This window comes from Nerophis lumbriciformis, linkage group LG14 (genome assembly GCF_033978685.3).
Source record: "Nerophis lumbriciformis linkage group LG14, RoL_Nlum_v2.1, whole genome shotgun sequence".
Lineage (NCBI taxonomy): Eukaryota > Metazoa > Chordata > Actinopteri > Syngnathiformes > Syngnathidae > Nerophis > Nerophis lumbriciformis.
In genome coordinates, this window is record NC_084561.2 from 15,641,324 (window position 1) to 15,656,323 (window position 15,000).

A 15,000-nucleotide genomic window follows, 5' to 3' on the forward strand; every position below is an offset into this window, starting at 1 on the left:
CCGGATGGCAGAGCTTCTCACCTTATCTCTAAGGGAGAGCCCCGCCACCCGGCGGAGGAAACTCATTTCGGCCGCTTGTACCCGTGATTTTGTCCTTTCGGTCATAACCCAAAGCTCATGACCATAGGTGAGGATGGGAACGTAGATCGACCGGTAAATTGAGAGCTTTGCCTTCCAGCTCAGCTCCTTCTTCATCACAACGGATCGATACAGCGTCCGCATTACTGAAGACGCCGCACCGATCCGCCTGTCGATCTCACGATCCACTCTTCCCTCACTCGTGAACAAGACTCCGAGGTACTTGAAGTCCTCCACTTGGGGCAATATCTCCTCCCCAACCCGGAGATGGCACTCCACCCTTTTCCGGGCGAGAACCATGGACTCGGACTTGGAGGTACTGATTCTCATCCCAGTCGCTTCACACTCGACTGCGAACCGATCCAGTGAGAGCTGAAGATCCTGGCCAGATGAAGCCATCAGGACCACATCGTCTGCAAAAAGCAGAGACCTAATCCTGCAGCCACCAAACCAGATCCCCTCAACGCCTTGACTGTGCCTAGAAAAACTGGAAACGTGTCCGACTTACTGCCGGCAATGCGGCCCAAGCTCTGGCACTGAGCATACAGGGAGCGGACTGCCACAATCAGACAGTCCGATACCCCATACTCTCTGAGCACTCCCCACAGGACTTCCCGAGGGACACGGTCGAATGCCTTCTCCAAGTCCACAAAACACATGTAGACTGGTTGGGCAAACTCCCATGCACCCTCAAGGACCCTGCCGAGAGTATAGAGCTGGTCCACAGTTCCACGACCAGGACGAAAACCACACTGTTCCTCCTGAATCCGAGGTTCGACTATCCGGTGTAGCCTCCTCTCCAGTACACCTGAATAGACCTTACCGGGAAGGCTGAGGAGTGTGATCCCACGATAGTTAGAACACATCCTCCGGTTCCCCTTCTTAAAGAGAGGAACCACCACCCCGGTCTGCCAATCCAGAGGTACCGCCCCCGATGTCCACGCGATGCTGCATATCAACCGGGCTATATCGACATAGTTATTGCAAGAGCTAACACCAAGGAACTACCTTTTTGCTCAGACTGCTCCTCCGACCACGAGCTTGAGCTGCTAACAACGTTAGATGTAATTGGCCATTAAACAAAGAACTATTGCCTTTAAATTAGAAAAAAATTCATGTTAGATTATCTAGCTATCAACTTGATACTTCATAGCAAACAATAGAACGCAGCATACGAGCATCGCAACATGGCTATGAGGCTTTTTTTTTTTTATCCGAGGAGTGAGGTTTATTTAGATTTTAGCAGCTAAAGAAGAGCAATAAGTGCTGAAAGATACAACTATCGCCTCAGTCGGCATCCCAGTGAAAACGGACATTGTAAGTCACTTTATGTTTTTTTTTTAAACGTTTAGCAATAGTGCTGGATGATAACACTCCAGGACTCTCACAAAGTTTGCCGTTAGTGGTATCAAACACAGAAATTGCACTCTTTGCTAGTGTTGTTAACAAAAGTATCGTTCGTTGCGCCCAGGGAAGAAGTTACGGTAATGCTTAACCCTTGTGTAATGTTCATATTGTTGTTACTCAGCCAGCGTTTGTGGGTCTGATGGACCCGTTGCATTTTTTGACTTTTAATGCCTCACAATCAAACATTTTTATGTTAAAATACTGAACAGATGTTTACCTTATCCCAATAAACATCTGTTCAGTATTTTAACATAAAAGTGTTTGATTGTGAGGCATTAAAAGCCACAAAATGCAACGGGTCCATCAGACCCACAAACGCTGGCTGAGTAACAACAATATGAACGTTGCACGGAAAATTTCTCTGCCAATTTCTGCATCCCACAGGGATTATTCTTTTGTGGTTCTGCACCTGCGGTTCCCACACCAGGTTGCAACATTGTTTGTCAACACTGTCTGCTCTCATTTTCTCGCACATTTGACCCTCTGATGGTCTGTGTACCTACACTCTGACCTCCTCCTGTCTCAGCCTGCTGTGTGTGTGTGTGTGTGTGTGTGTGTGTGTGTGTGTGTGTGTGTGTGTGTGTGTGTGTGTGTGTGTGTGTGTGTGTGTGTGTGTGTGTGTGTGTGTGTGTGTGTGTGTGTGTGTGTGTGTGTGTATGCGGGACCCGGACATCTTATATGTACTTAGGGCTGCAACAACTAATCGATTACATCGATTAAAATCGATTATAAAAATAGTTGGCGATTAATTTAGTCATCGATTCGTTGGATCTATGCTATGCGCATTCGCAGAGGCAATTATTTATTTATTTTTAAAATTATTATTATTGTTTATTTTTTTATTTTTTTATAAACCTTTATTTATAAACTGCAACATGTACAAACAGCTGAGAAACAATAATCAAAATAAGTATGGTGCCAGTATGCTGGTTTTTTTTCTCAATAAAATACTGGAAAGGATAGAAATGTAGTTTGTCTTTTTTATCCGATTATTAATCGATTAATTGAAGTAATAATTGACAGATTAATCTATTATCAAATTAATCGTTAGTTTCAGCCCTATATGTAATAGAAATGTGTAGGGGGGTGTATGGTGTGTGGTCATTAAATATGTATTCTGATATATGTTCTTCACAGAAAATGAGCCAAAGCCAGTGAGTCTCAGTTTGAAAAATGAATTAATTGTATCATTATTCTTTTAATAAAAAATGAAAACGGGTCCCACAGACCCAAACACCACACAAGGGTTAAAATGACTGAAATACTGTAAATATGACACGTTATTGTGAATGTACCTGTTACTACATTATGTACATACTTACAGTATGTTTTTTGGAGTGCTTTACAGGTGGAATGGATTTTATTCCCATTACCTGCATAGTTAGCAGCCACATACTAGCAGTTTTTTACTGTTTAGAACGCACAGAAAAGGGAAAGACGTGTTTTTGTCTCGTATAGGCATTGTGGATGTTGTGAAAATTTCCCCCAAAAATGCAGTTGTACTTTAATAAAACAACAAACAGCACATAGTTTAGATCAGTGGTTTCCAAATGGGGGTACGCGTACCCTTGGGGGTACTTGAAGGTATGCCAAGGGGTACGTGAGATTTTTTTTGAATATTCTAAAAATAGGAAAAAAATCAAAAATCCTTTATAAATATAAATAAAAACCTATCTTTTTTTCCAAATAGTTCAAGAAAGACCACTACACATGAGCAATATTTTGTTATACAATTTAATAAATCAGAAACTGATGACATAGTGCTGTATTTTACTTCTTTATCTCTTTTTTTCAACCAAAAATGATTTGCTCTGATTAGGGGGTACTTGAATTAAAAAACAATTCACAGGGGGTACATCACTGAAAAAAGGTTGAGAACCACTGCTTTAATGAATGGTTTCAACTTAATTGTATATCGAGTCATGTGAAGGGCTCAGAGCGTTACCTGTTTGACGTTACCGTCCTGAATTCATATAATTCTTAGTATATTGTCCTGAGACAGCATCCTCTGCAGTGGACGAGCATTACAGGGTTATTAAAAAAAAAAGAAGAAAAGTAAATAACAAAAGAAATAGACCACAAACAAATGCCCGCTGCAGAAGACACTGGCTCCAAAGAGAATATGTCTATATTTGAAACTATGTATAATTCAAACAATTAATAATATTCATTTGACAGGGAGCATATGTGACAGCATATTAGGATTAGGATTCAATATATTGTGATTACAGGTGCATAACAGAATACACGAAATGTGGTTTAACATCCAATCCAGAAGTGCATTAATATGTGTGCAGTATTTGTATATGTATGTATGGAATAAATAATTTGAGTATTTAGAAATATACAAACTAGATGTAATGGATAGAGTGAAATGTATAGATATACACAAACTTATGATGTGAATATACAAATTAAATTATACAAACCCGGTTTCATATGAGTTGGGAAATTGTGTTAGATGTAAATATAAACGGAATACAATGATTTGCAAATCATTTTCAACCCATATTCAGTTGAATATGCTACAAAGACAACATATTTGATGTTCAAACTGATAAACTTTTTTTTTTTTGCAAATAATAGATAAATTTGATGCCAGCAACACGTGACAAAGAAGTTGGGAAAGGTGGCAATAAATACTGATACAGTTGAGGAATGCTCATCAAATACTTATTTGGAACATCCCACAGGTGTGCAGGCTAATTGGGAACAGGTGGGTGCCATGATTGGGTATAAAAACAGCTTCCATGAAATGCTCAGTCTTTCACAAGAAAGGATGGGGCGAGGGTCACCACTTTGTCAACAAATGCGTGAGCAAATAGTCAAACAGTTTAAGAACAACGTTTCTCAAAGTGCAATTGCAAGAAATTTAGGGATTTCAACATCTACGGTCCATAATATCATCAAAAGGTTCAGAGAATCTGGAGAAATCACTCCACGTAAGTGGCATGGCCGGAAAACAACATTGAATGACCGTGAACTTCGATCCCTCAGACGGCACTGTATCAAAAACCGACATCAATCTCTAAAGGATATCACCACATGGGCTCAGGAACACTTCAGAAAACCACTGTCACTAAATACAGTTGGTCGCTACATCTGTAAGTGCAAGTTAAAGCTCTACTATGCAAAGCGAAAGCCATTTATCAACAACATCCAGAAACACCGCCGGCTTCTCTGGGCCCGAGATCATCTAAAATGGACTCATGTAAAGTGGAAAAGTGTTCTGTGGTCTGACGAGTCCACATTTCAAATTGTTTTTGGACATAGACATCGTGTCATCCGGACCAAAGGGGAAGCGAACCATCCAGACTGTTATCGACGCAAAGTTCAAAAGCCAGCATCTGTGATGGTATGGGGGTGCATTAGTGCCCAAGACATGGGTAACTTACACATCTGTGAAGGCACCATTAATGCTGAAAGGTACATAAAGGTTTTGGAACAACATATGCTGCCATCTAAGCGCCGTCTTTTTCATGGATGCCCCTGATTATTTCAGCAAGACAATGCCAAGCCACATTCAGCACGTGTTACAACCGCGTGGCTTCGTAAAAAAAGAGTGTGAGTACTTTCCTGGTCCGCCTGCAGTCCAGACCTGTCTCCCATCAAAAATGTGTGGCGCATTATGAAGCGTAAAATACGACAGCGGAGACCCCGGACTCTTGAACGACTGAAGCTCTACACAAAACAAGAATGGGAAAGAATTCCACTTTCAAAGCTTCAACAATTAGTTTCCTCAGTTCCCAATCATTTTTTGAGTGTTGTTAAAAGAAAAGGTGATGTAACACGGAGGTGAACATGCCCTTTCCCAATTACTTTGGCACGTGTTGCAGCCATGAAATTCTAAGTTAATTATTATTTGCAAAAAAAAAAATAAAGTTGATGAGTTTGAACATCAAATATGTTGTCTTTGTAGTGCATTCAATTGAATATGGGTTGAAAAGGATTTGCAAATCATTGTATTCAGTTTATATTTACATCTAACACAATTTCCCAACTCATATGGAAACGGGGTTGGTAGTACACAAATAGTTCTGAGTATACAAAACTTATATACAATGGGCCTGATTTACTTAAGGTTAGCGTGTACTAAAACACATGCAAACCTGATAGCACACGCATCTACTAAACGTGTGCAATAGAGGTGGGAATCTTTGGGCAGCTCACGATTCGATTCCGATTCCGATTCAGGAGCTACGATCCGATTAAAAATAGATTATTGATGCATCTTTTATTTATGTATGTCAATGCAGGTTTACATTCCTTTTTGTTTCACTAAATAAGCGTTTACCACATGCAACTTTTAAAAACAGTGCTTTTGTAACAAGAAACAGTTGAATTAATTCCCATCAAATTTATTAAATTAATGGAAATGTGTGCAAAACTGGAACGAAGCTGGTCGATCTCTCGATGAGGTGGCCTGCTGCAGTCAGACACATTTTAGAACCCTCTGCATTACTATATTTACAATAAATAAATGGATTATCGATTGTTGACATTTACGAATCGATTTTATATTCGTCCGAATTGCGATGCATCTAAAAATCTATAATTTCCCCCACCTCCAGTGTGCAAAGTGGATTGCGCCTGTACAGTGAGCAAAATAAGGCGTGCAATCCATTTTGCATCTCTGGCTTCATTAATATGCAAAATATATGCTGATCATCAAATTATTTAGCACGCGCAATGTGAATCATCACCGTTTTGCGATTTATTTAGCATGTGTTAAAAGGACGCACAAACTGTCATTTCCACACACGGCTGAAGGATTTGTGCTGACGGTGCACAGACAGACGATGATCATCTGTCCTACGTGTGTGTGTCAACATTTTGGACAGACAGAAAAAAAAGAAATAGATAGATCGTCTATTCAGCAATTTTCTTTTATAAATTTATACCTGCTGGATCACTTAAAGTACCAGTAGAGTGGGAAAACAAGTGGACTTTATATGCTTATTTGTGTTTCATTGTATCAATTAAACCATATCCAATTGCGTTTGCAATCTGCAAAGTACTGCATTTTCCAGACTATAAAGAGCACCGGGATATAAGCCGCAACCCACTACATTATAGAATAATTTTTTCCCCCATGTATTAGTCTCACCGGACTATAAACCGTAGATATATACCAATACGAAATATTTTGTAAATTTTTATTTACATACAAACCCTGTTTCCATATGAGTTGGGAAATTGTGTTGGATGTAAATATAAACAATGATTTGCAAATCCTTTTCAACCCATATTCAATTGAATGCACTACAAAGACAAGATATTTGATGTTCAAACTCATAAACTTTTTTTTTTTTTTGCAAATAATAATTAACTTAGAATTTCATGGCTGCAACACATGCCAAAGTAGTTGGGAAAGGGCATGTTCACCACTGTGTTACATCACCATTTCTTTTAACAACACTCAATAAACGATTGGGAACTGAGGAAACTAATTGTCGAAGCTTTGAAAGTGGAATTCTTTCCCATTCTTGTTTTATGTAGAGCTTCAGTCGTTCAACAGTCCGGGGTCTCCGCTGTCGTATTTTACGCTTCATAATGCGCCACACATTTTCGATGGGAGACAGGTCTTGACTGCAGGCGGGCCAGGAAAGTACCCGCACTCTTTTTTTGCGAAGCCACGCTGTTGTAACACGTGCTGAATGTGGCTTGGCATTGTCTTGCTGAAATAAGCAGGCACTAATGCACCCCCATACCATCAAAGATGCTGGCTTTTGAACTTTGCGTCGATAACAGTCTGGATGGTTCACTTTCCCTTTGGTCCGGATGACACGATGTCGTATATTTCCAAAAACAATTTGAAATGTGGACTCGTCAGACCACAGAACACTTTTCCACTTTGCATGAGTCCATCTTAGATGATCTCGGGCCCAGAGAAGCCGGCGGCGTTTCTGGGTGTTGTTGATAAATGGCTTTCGCTTTGCATAGTAGAGCTTTAACTTGCACTTACAGATGTAGCGACAAACTGTATTTAGTGACAGTGATTTTCTGAAGTGTTCCTGAGCCCATGTGGTGATATCCTTTAGAGATTGATGTCGGTTTTTGATAAAGTGCCGTATGAGGGATCGAAGGTCACAGTCATTCAATGTTGGTTTCCGGCCATGCCGCTTACGTGGAGTGATTTCTTCAGATTCTCTGAACCTTTTTATGATATTATGGACCGTAGATGTTGAAATCCCTAAATTTCTTGCAATTGCACTTTGAGAAACGTTGTTCTTTAACTGTTTGACTATTTGCTCACGCAGTTGTGGACAAAGGGGTGTACCTTGCCCCATCCTTTCTTGTGAAAGACTGAGCATTTTTTGGGAAGCTGTTTTTATACCCAATCATGGCACCCACCTGTTCCCAATTAGCCTGCACACCTGTGGGATGTGCCAAATAAGTGTTTGATGAGCATTCCTCAACTTTATCAGTATTTATTGCCACCTTTCCCAACTTCTTTGTCACGTGTTGCTGGCATCAAATTCTAAAATTAATGATTATTTGCAAAAAAAAAAAGGTTTATCAGTTTGAACATCAAATATGTTGTCTTTGTAGCATATTCAACTGAATATGGGTTGAAAATGATTTGCAAATCATTGTATTCCGTTTATATTTACATCTAACACAATTTCCCAACTCATATGGAAACGGGGTTTGTACCTTAATTGTTTCTGTGACACGGCAGTAAAACGGTTAATCGAACAAAACAGAGGTCATCGTCATGGACCCACTAGCTGCGGAAGCTAGCGCTCCAATCAGCTAAACAGACTCAATAACTCCACGGTGACGTCTTGGTGAGTTTACTAATTAATTATATATATCTTACATGAAATGCATTTTTTTTTTGCATTTGAGTCATTCCATACGCACAAATGCGATGGTGATGCGATCCATAGCCACGCGCACGAATCGCGAAAGTGGAAAGTAAAATGTCAAAGTGTCAGTGTGCATATGTTTCTGTTTCTGCGATTCAAAAAAAGGTATTACGGATTATAGATATGTGCCGCCGGTTCAACACATCGCTCACAGGTAGGAGCATGGTAACATGAATGTGCAGAAAATGATTGTTTACATGGTAAAAACCCCAGTGTGCATGCAAAATCCTTAGTAAATCAGGCCCATTATGTTCTAAACATGCAAATGGGTCAAATCAGAAAAAACTGTGTGAATATAATAAATAGTACATTTTATGAGTGACAGTTTAAATGGGAGATTGTTCTTATATGAATTATTCCTTGTTATTACCATGATTTTAACTGTATTTGTTTTTCTATGTACAAATAACATTTTTTCAAAGGATCATTGGTTCCGTGCGGGGGCCTTGGAGGCCACGGGCACAACGTTGGCTGTCCCTGATTGTGTTTACTGTAAGAAACCATTTGTGTTATTTTACTACATAACTCAAAACTCCAATATTTGTTTTCCTCTCCTGTATTCTTCTTTATTTACCTTTTTGAATAAGCCTGCAAAGAATCTGGCAGTAAAGCAGTGCAACAGGAAAAGTGATCACAATCAGGAAGTCTGATAAGCTAAAGTGAAGCTGTTTTTCTTTGTTTTTTTGCTGATAACAAGCAATGATTGGGAATGTTTAGTTTAAGGCTCCTGGAGAATTAGAAAAATAAAACTCAAAATTCTATAACATTTTTTATTTTTGTGTATTGAAGAAGCAGCAAGAGGCTCTTCAGACAGTAAACATGTTCCAACTGTATTTTTAACATTGTTTTGAGTCCTTCAGCAACATGAAGTAGGTTTGTCAATCTCTACAATGGGAAAAGAGGAGTAATACCATGTTATTTGTGATGTGATGTAACGATATAAAAATGTCATATTACTGTAAAAAAAAGCATAATCATGGTTATCATTATTATCATGTTAAAAAAAGATCATAGTTATCATTATCGCGGTGAAAATAAGATCACAATTATCCTTATTATCATGCATGTGCTCAAAAAGTACTTATACCCACAAAAAATTGTTTAACCGAGTTGTATTAAAAACAATTATTAACACACTCTTTGGCAGAATAAATATTAAGTATTTTCCGGCTTCTTAAAAGCCATAATATTTTGATTTGAGTGTTCAAATATGTTTACCATCTTCTGTTTTAATTTTCAAATATATGTGTTTTTCAACGATTGTTACCAAACGATTTACAAAGCTACCAAATCCGTCAGCAAGTCACTTCCTGTTTATGTGACGTCACTTCCTGTTGTGCCAATAGAGCACAGCCTGTTGGTTCATTGTGCACAATTAAAGAGCTTAGTTGTTCATACAGCATTGTGTTTGTATAAGTTTAGATTGGGGTATGACGTTTGTAATGGGGTAAGACGGTAATGTCTGTTGTATTCATGTTAGCATTTAAGCTAACAAGCGATTAGCAGAATGAAATGAGCAGAATGACTGAGTTTGTGCAGCAATCAATCATGATGTCAGGTTCAAACTCTGATGACATCTATTAAACAAGACAAGAAGCAAGGAATTAAACAGAGACATAATTCAATTTAGCTCAATTGAGGAGAAACGTCTCGACTGTACTCTTTGTACAGTTCCACCACGCTCTGAAGTAAGATTGTACGCCTGCTTTTTTATTTGGACTTTCCCTGATTACGTGGCAACAGCTGTTTCTAAGGGAAGGGGGTCATAAAGAGCCATCGCCTTTGATTACAAAACAGTTCAAAGAAAAGGTCGTAAAACAGTTCAAAGAAAAGGTGCCTGGAGGGAGGGCAGGCCCTGCCTCCTCTCCGCTTTGTAGATCTCGGGTAAAGACAAAATCTTCCTGTGGATTACAATACATCAAATAAACCGACACCTTCATGTTGCTCCCCATCCTACATAGTGGAGTTTTACAAGCCTTTTGCTTGGTAGGATCAAAGACAGCTTTTGTCCTCTCGCAGGGCGAGCTGAACTCCATGTAACACAAAGTTTTGTGATAACTTAAATACAATTATTTTGACACATAGTTTTTCGATCTTTAAAATTTTAAACTTTATTAACCGTCTTAAATTTTACTGCGGTTTATCATCATCTTTATTGTTACCTTTAGCTTTTTAACTGTTTCACATCAGTTTTACGCTGAAGTTTTACTTCGACACATATAGGGGATGTAATGATAAACGGTAATAATGATAACCGCGGTAACACTCCTGATAGTTAGTATTAACACTGTTTTGAATCAAATTGACCAAAAAAACATTTACTTTGATAAACTCTCGGACTGACCGATGCTAGCTCGTTAGCTTAAATGTTAAAGGGGAACATTATCACAATTTCAGAAGGGTTAAAACTATTAAAAATCAGTTCCCAGTGGCTTATTTTATTTTTCGAAGTTTTTTTCAAAATTTTACCCATCACGCAATATCCCTAAAAAAAGCTTCAAAGTGCCTGATTTTAACCATCGTTATATACACCCGTCCATTTTCCTGTGACGTCACATAGTGAAGCCAACACAAACAAACATGGCGCATAGAACAGCAAGCTATAGCAACATTAGCTCGGATTCAGACTCGGATTTCAGCGGCTTAAGCGATTCAACAGATTACGCATGTATTGAAACGGATGGTTGTAGTGTGGAGGCAGGTAGCGAAAACGAAATTGAAGAAGAAACTGAAGCTATTGAGCCATATTGGTTTGAACCGTATGCAAGCGAAAACGACACGACAGCCAGCGAGGATGAATTCGGCGATCGCCTTCTAACCAACGATTGGTATGTGTTTGTTTGGCATTAAAGGAAACTAACAACTATGAACTAGGTTTACAGCATATGAAATACATTTGGCAACAACATGCACTTTGAGAGTGCAGACAGCCCAATTTTCATCAATTAATATATTTTGTAGACATACCCTCATCCGCTCTCTTTTCCTGAAAGCTGATCTGTCCAGTTTTGGAGTTGATGTCAGCAGGCCAGGGAAGCTAGGGTCGATATTCTTCTCTTGATCATCTTCGGTGGCATAAGGGACGCTGTGAGCCAAGACATCCAGGGGGTTTAGCTCGCTCGTCTGCGGGAACAAACTGCCGCCATTTCTTGCCGTACTACCGAGGCCCTTTGTCCCTGAATTGCTCACACACTCCGGCAGATTCAATGGGGGTCTGGCGGCAGATTTCTTTGACTTTATCGTTGGAAATGCATCTGCTTTGAGTGTCGCAGGATATCCACACATTCTTGCCATCTCTGTCATAGCATAGCTTTCGTCGGTAAAGTGTGCGGAACAAACGTCCAATTTCTTGCCACTTTCGCATCTTTGGGCCACTGGTGCAACTTGAATCCGTCCCTGTTCGTGTTGTTACACCCTCCGACAACACACCGACGAGGCATGATGTCTCCAAGGTACGGAAAATAGTCGAAAAAACGGAAAATAACAGAGCTGATTTGACTCGTTGTTTGAGAAAATGGCGGATTGCTTCCCGATGTGACGTCATCGCTCCGAGAGCGAATATTAGAAAGGCTTTTAATTGGCCCAAATTCACCCCTTTAGAGTTCGGAAATCGGTTAAAAAAATATATGGTCTTTTTTCTGCAACATCAAGGTATATATTGACGCTTACATAGGTCTGGTGATAATGTTCCCCTTTAACATGAATACAAGAGGCAATAATGTCTTTCCCCATTAAGAAACAACATAAACAATCTAAACGTATATAAACACATTGATGTCTGAGCAACTAAGCTATTCAATTGTGCACGTTATCTTAGCACAGTGTTATACTTATACTCAGAGGAATACGAGGCCGAGGTGTTATTACGGTGCTTTCAAGGACCGCTGAATAGAATAGGATGCCACAACACCCGCCAGACAACTCAATCAATGAAGCATAAAAACACAAAACATGCAAGTGGGCTTTCTAAGTCTATCTAGAGTTGGTCAAAAGTACTTTCTGAGTGTATTCAATAAGACCTTGATAATAATGATACCTGTGATAATTTTGGTCACAATAACAGTGGTATGAAATTTGCATATGGGTACATGCTTAGGCACTTTGTATATGAGTGAACTCAAACATATCTCAAATCCAGAATAAAACACTTGATATCAGTTTATGCATTTCACGGACACAAACAAACGGAATAATCTCAGTGTGCGGTCTTTAATAGGCATCACTTAGTACATGCACTGCAATACACAGCTCTATTTGAAGTCGGACATAACACAATATAACAACATTATTCTCCACAAACTGTAGTGTGGCTTAACAGTGCTTAGCTCTCTTACAAATCTCGTTATTTGAGATCATGGAAATGATTTCTAGTCTCCAAAACACAGGCTGTTTGCAGGTAACGACAGGCCTAAATCTTCCCTGTCTGAACCCTCACACAGGGATTTATCGGGTTAATATAACGTGCCACGAAAAGCTGTTTACCACTTCCAACACACATATTTCCTCGGCCAAAGGCATGTTTTCTGAGATATTAATGTCAAAGGTACTAAGTCTCTTTTAGTGGCACAATATAGACATTTTCACGGTCGGCAAATGCTGAACCACAAAAAAGTCAGCAGGAGAATTAACACTTAGCTGAATTTGATATGAAATGAGAACATTAGGCCCAAATATAGCATATTCAGTCATAGAAATACTTTGGTATTGGAAGAAAACATGCATACAGTATGAGCCTGTTTCCCTAACATTAGTCATGCTACATTCACATTTATTAAATGCATTTATTACAATCATGCATACTTGCAACAGTAAATAGCAACTTGATAATTTTTTATATAAATAGATTACCGTATTTTGCGGCGTATAAGTCGCACCTGCTGAAAATACATAATAAAGAAGGAAAAAAACATATATAAGTCGCACTGGAGCCCGGCCAAACTATGAAAAAAAACTGCGACTTATAGTCCGAAAAATACGGTATATGTTTACAGTACAGTGGCAACTTTGCAAAGAGGGCTATAATATGCTGGATCCATTGTGTAAGAAACGTACTTCTATTTAATACAGAACAATGAGCCGCTAATTGTCGCTAATTAGTGTTGTCTGACTTTATTTGATCGTGTTACGGCCAATTAGGGGTGTCCAGATACATATTTTTCCCGACATTTAAGCCTTGAGTATTGTCCAATACGATATTGATCCGATATCATATCAGCGTGAATCATACACACTTTTATTATTTTGTAGTGTGGAATGTAATTCAGCAGAACTATGGCACGTATGAAAAACACTAACCAATTTATTATTAACCATTTGTAATGGACTTATGCTGTCTTTAAACTGAAGTAGAGTGGCAATTTGTTTTGGCGATACCAAGTGGCCACATTAATTCATTAAGTTAAGCTCATGACGCAGACGTTAAATGATGCAGACACATTTGTTACTGGATACTTTCTAATACACTTCTGCCTTGGAGACTTTTAATGTGTAAGTAATATGCAATTATTTAATACTTGTTATATTGACAAATGTGCTATTTTAGACAGCAAAAAACAAAAGAAAACGATTTTTGAATGCATCACGATTCTTATTTGTAGCGACCTTTAATCGATAAAAATACAACAAAAATAAAAAATCGATAAAAAAAAATGTATGGGTAGAATTTTATTAAACAAAATCAGTTTTCTTTTAAGTAATATAGAAATGTATCAGACTGTTTATCTATTTCATGGAGGAATGTAGTTAATCATAGAACTAGCACCCAATGTTATTACAAAATAAGTATTGATTTTAATCCGAGAATCGTTTTGAATCGAGAACTGATTCTGAATCGAATCGTTACACCAAGAATCGTATGGAATCGAATCGTGTGGTGCCCAAAGATTCACAGCCTGCATGTAGCTTGTGTCCTTTGTATGTTTAGCTGTTGTGTAGCTGCTGTCTTCTTGTAGCCTATGAGGTTTGTACATCCCTGCCTGTTGCAAGTCTCGTGGTTTCGGTGTGTGGTCATCATGGCTATTGATTTTATTTTCCTGGCCCCAAACTGAGCCCCACCCCTGTGGGAGCCTAATTTGGGATCAACTTTTTTTTGTACTCACCGCCCACGTCCACCTTCTCCCACCTTTTACGGGGCGCCGTAAGTGGCGAACCGTCAGCGTTCCGGTTCTGTCACCCCACACAATGTATGGCTGCACTGCAAAAACTGAAATCTAAGTAAGATTAAATATCTCAAATAAAGGTGATATTTGCTTATTTTCTGTCTGATAAGATAATTCTTCTCACTAAGCAGATTTTATGTTAGAGTGTTTTACTTGTTTCAAGGGTTTTGGTCCTAAATGATCTCAGTAAGATATTACAGCTTGTTGCTGAGATTTTATGACCTACAGTATATTGAGTAAAACATGCTTGAAACTAGAATATCAACTGTTGCACCAAAGTTCTTAAATCGATGTTCCACTTTACTCATTTTTCTGCTGATATCGGATCTATATCAATGTCGAATCAGGACACCCCTACTGCCAACTCTCCTTGCCCTTTTGGTGGGGCAGCAAAGCCCTCTGGTCTGAGTTTCCAATGGAGCAGCTTTCTGCTTAGCAACAAATTTGAAAAAAGAACTCGACATACAATGTCCTTTAGTTTAGTG

At 38.9% G+C, this 15,000-nt stretch overlaps 1 protein-coding gene across 2 annotated transcripts in view; it reads right to left on the minus strand.

Annotated features, from left to right (window-relative positions):
* Positions 1 to 12,418: 12,418 nt before the first annotated feature.
* tbxa2r (thromboxane A2 receptor) overlaps positions 12,419 to 15,000 on the minus strand; it is a 43,928-nt gene continuing 41,346 nt past the window's right edge. For both annotated transcript variants that reach the window (XM_061975985.2, XM_061975986.2), the window contains one exon: positions 12,419 to 15,000. This exon is cut by the window's right edge and continues 524 nt beyond it. The gene's annotated coding sequence lies outside the window, so the exon portion shown is untranslated.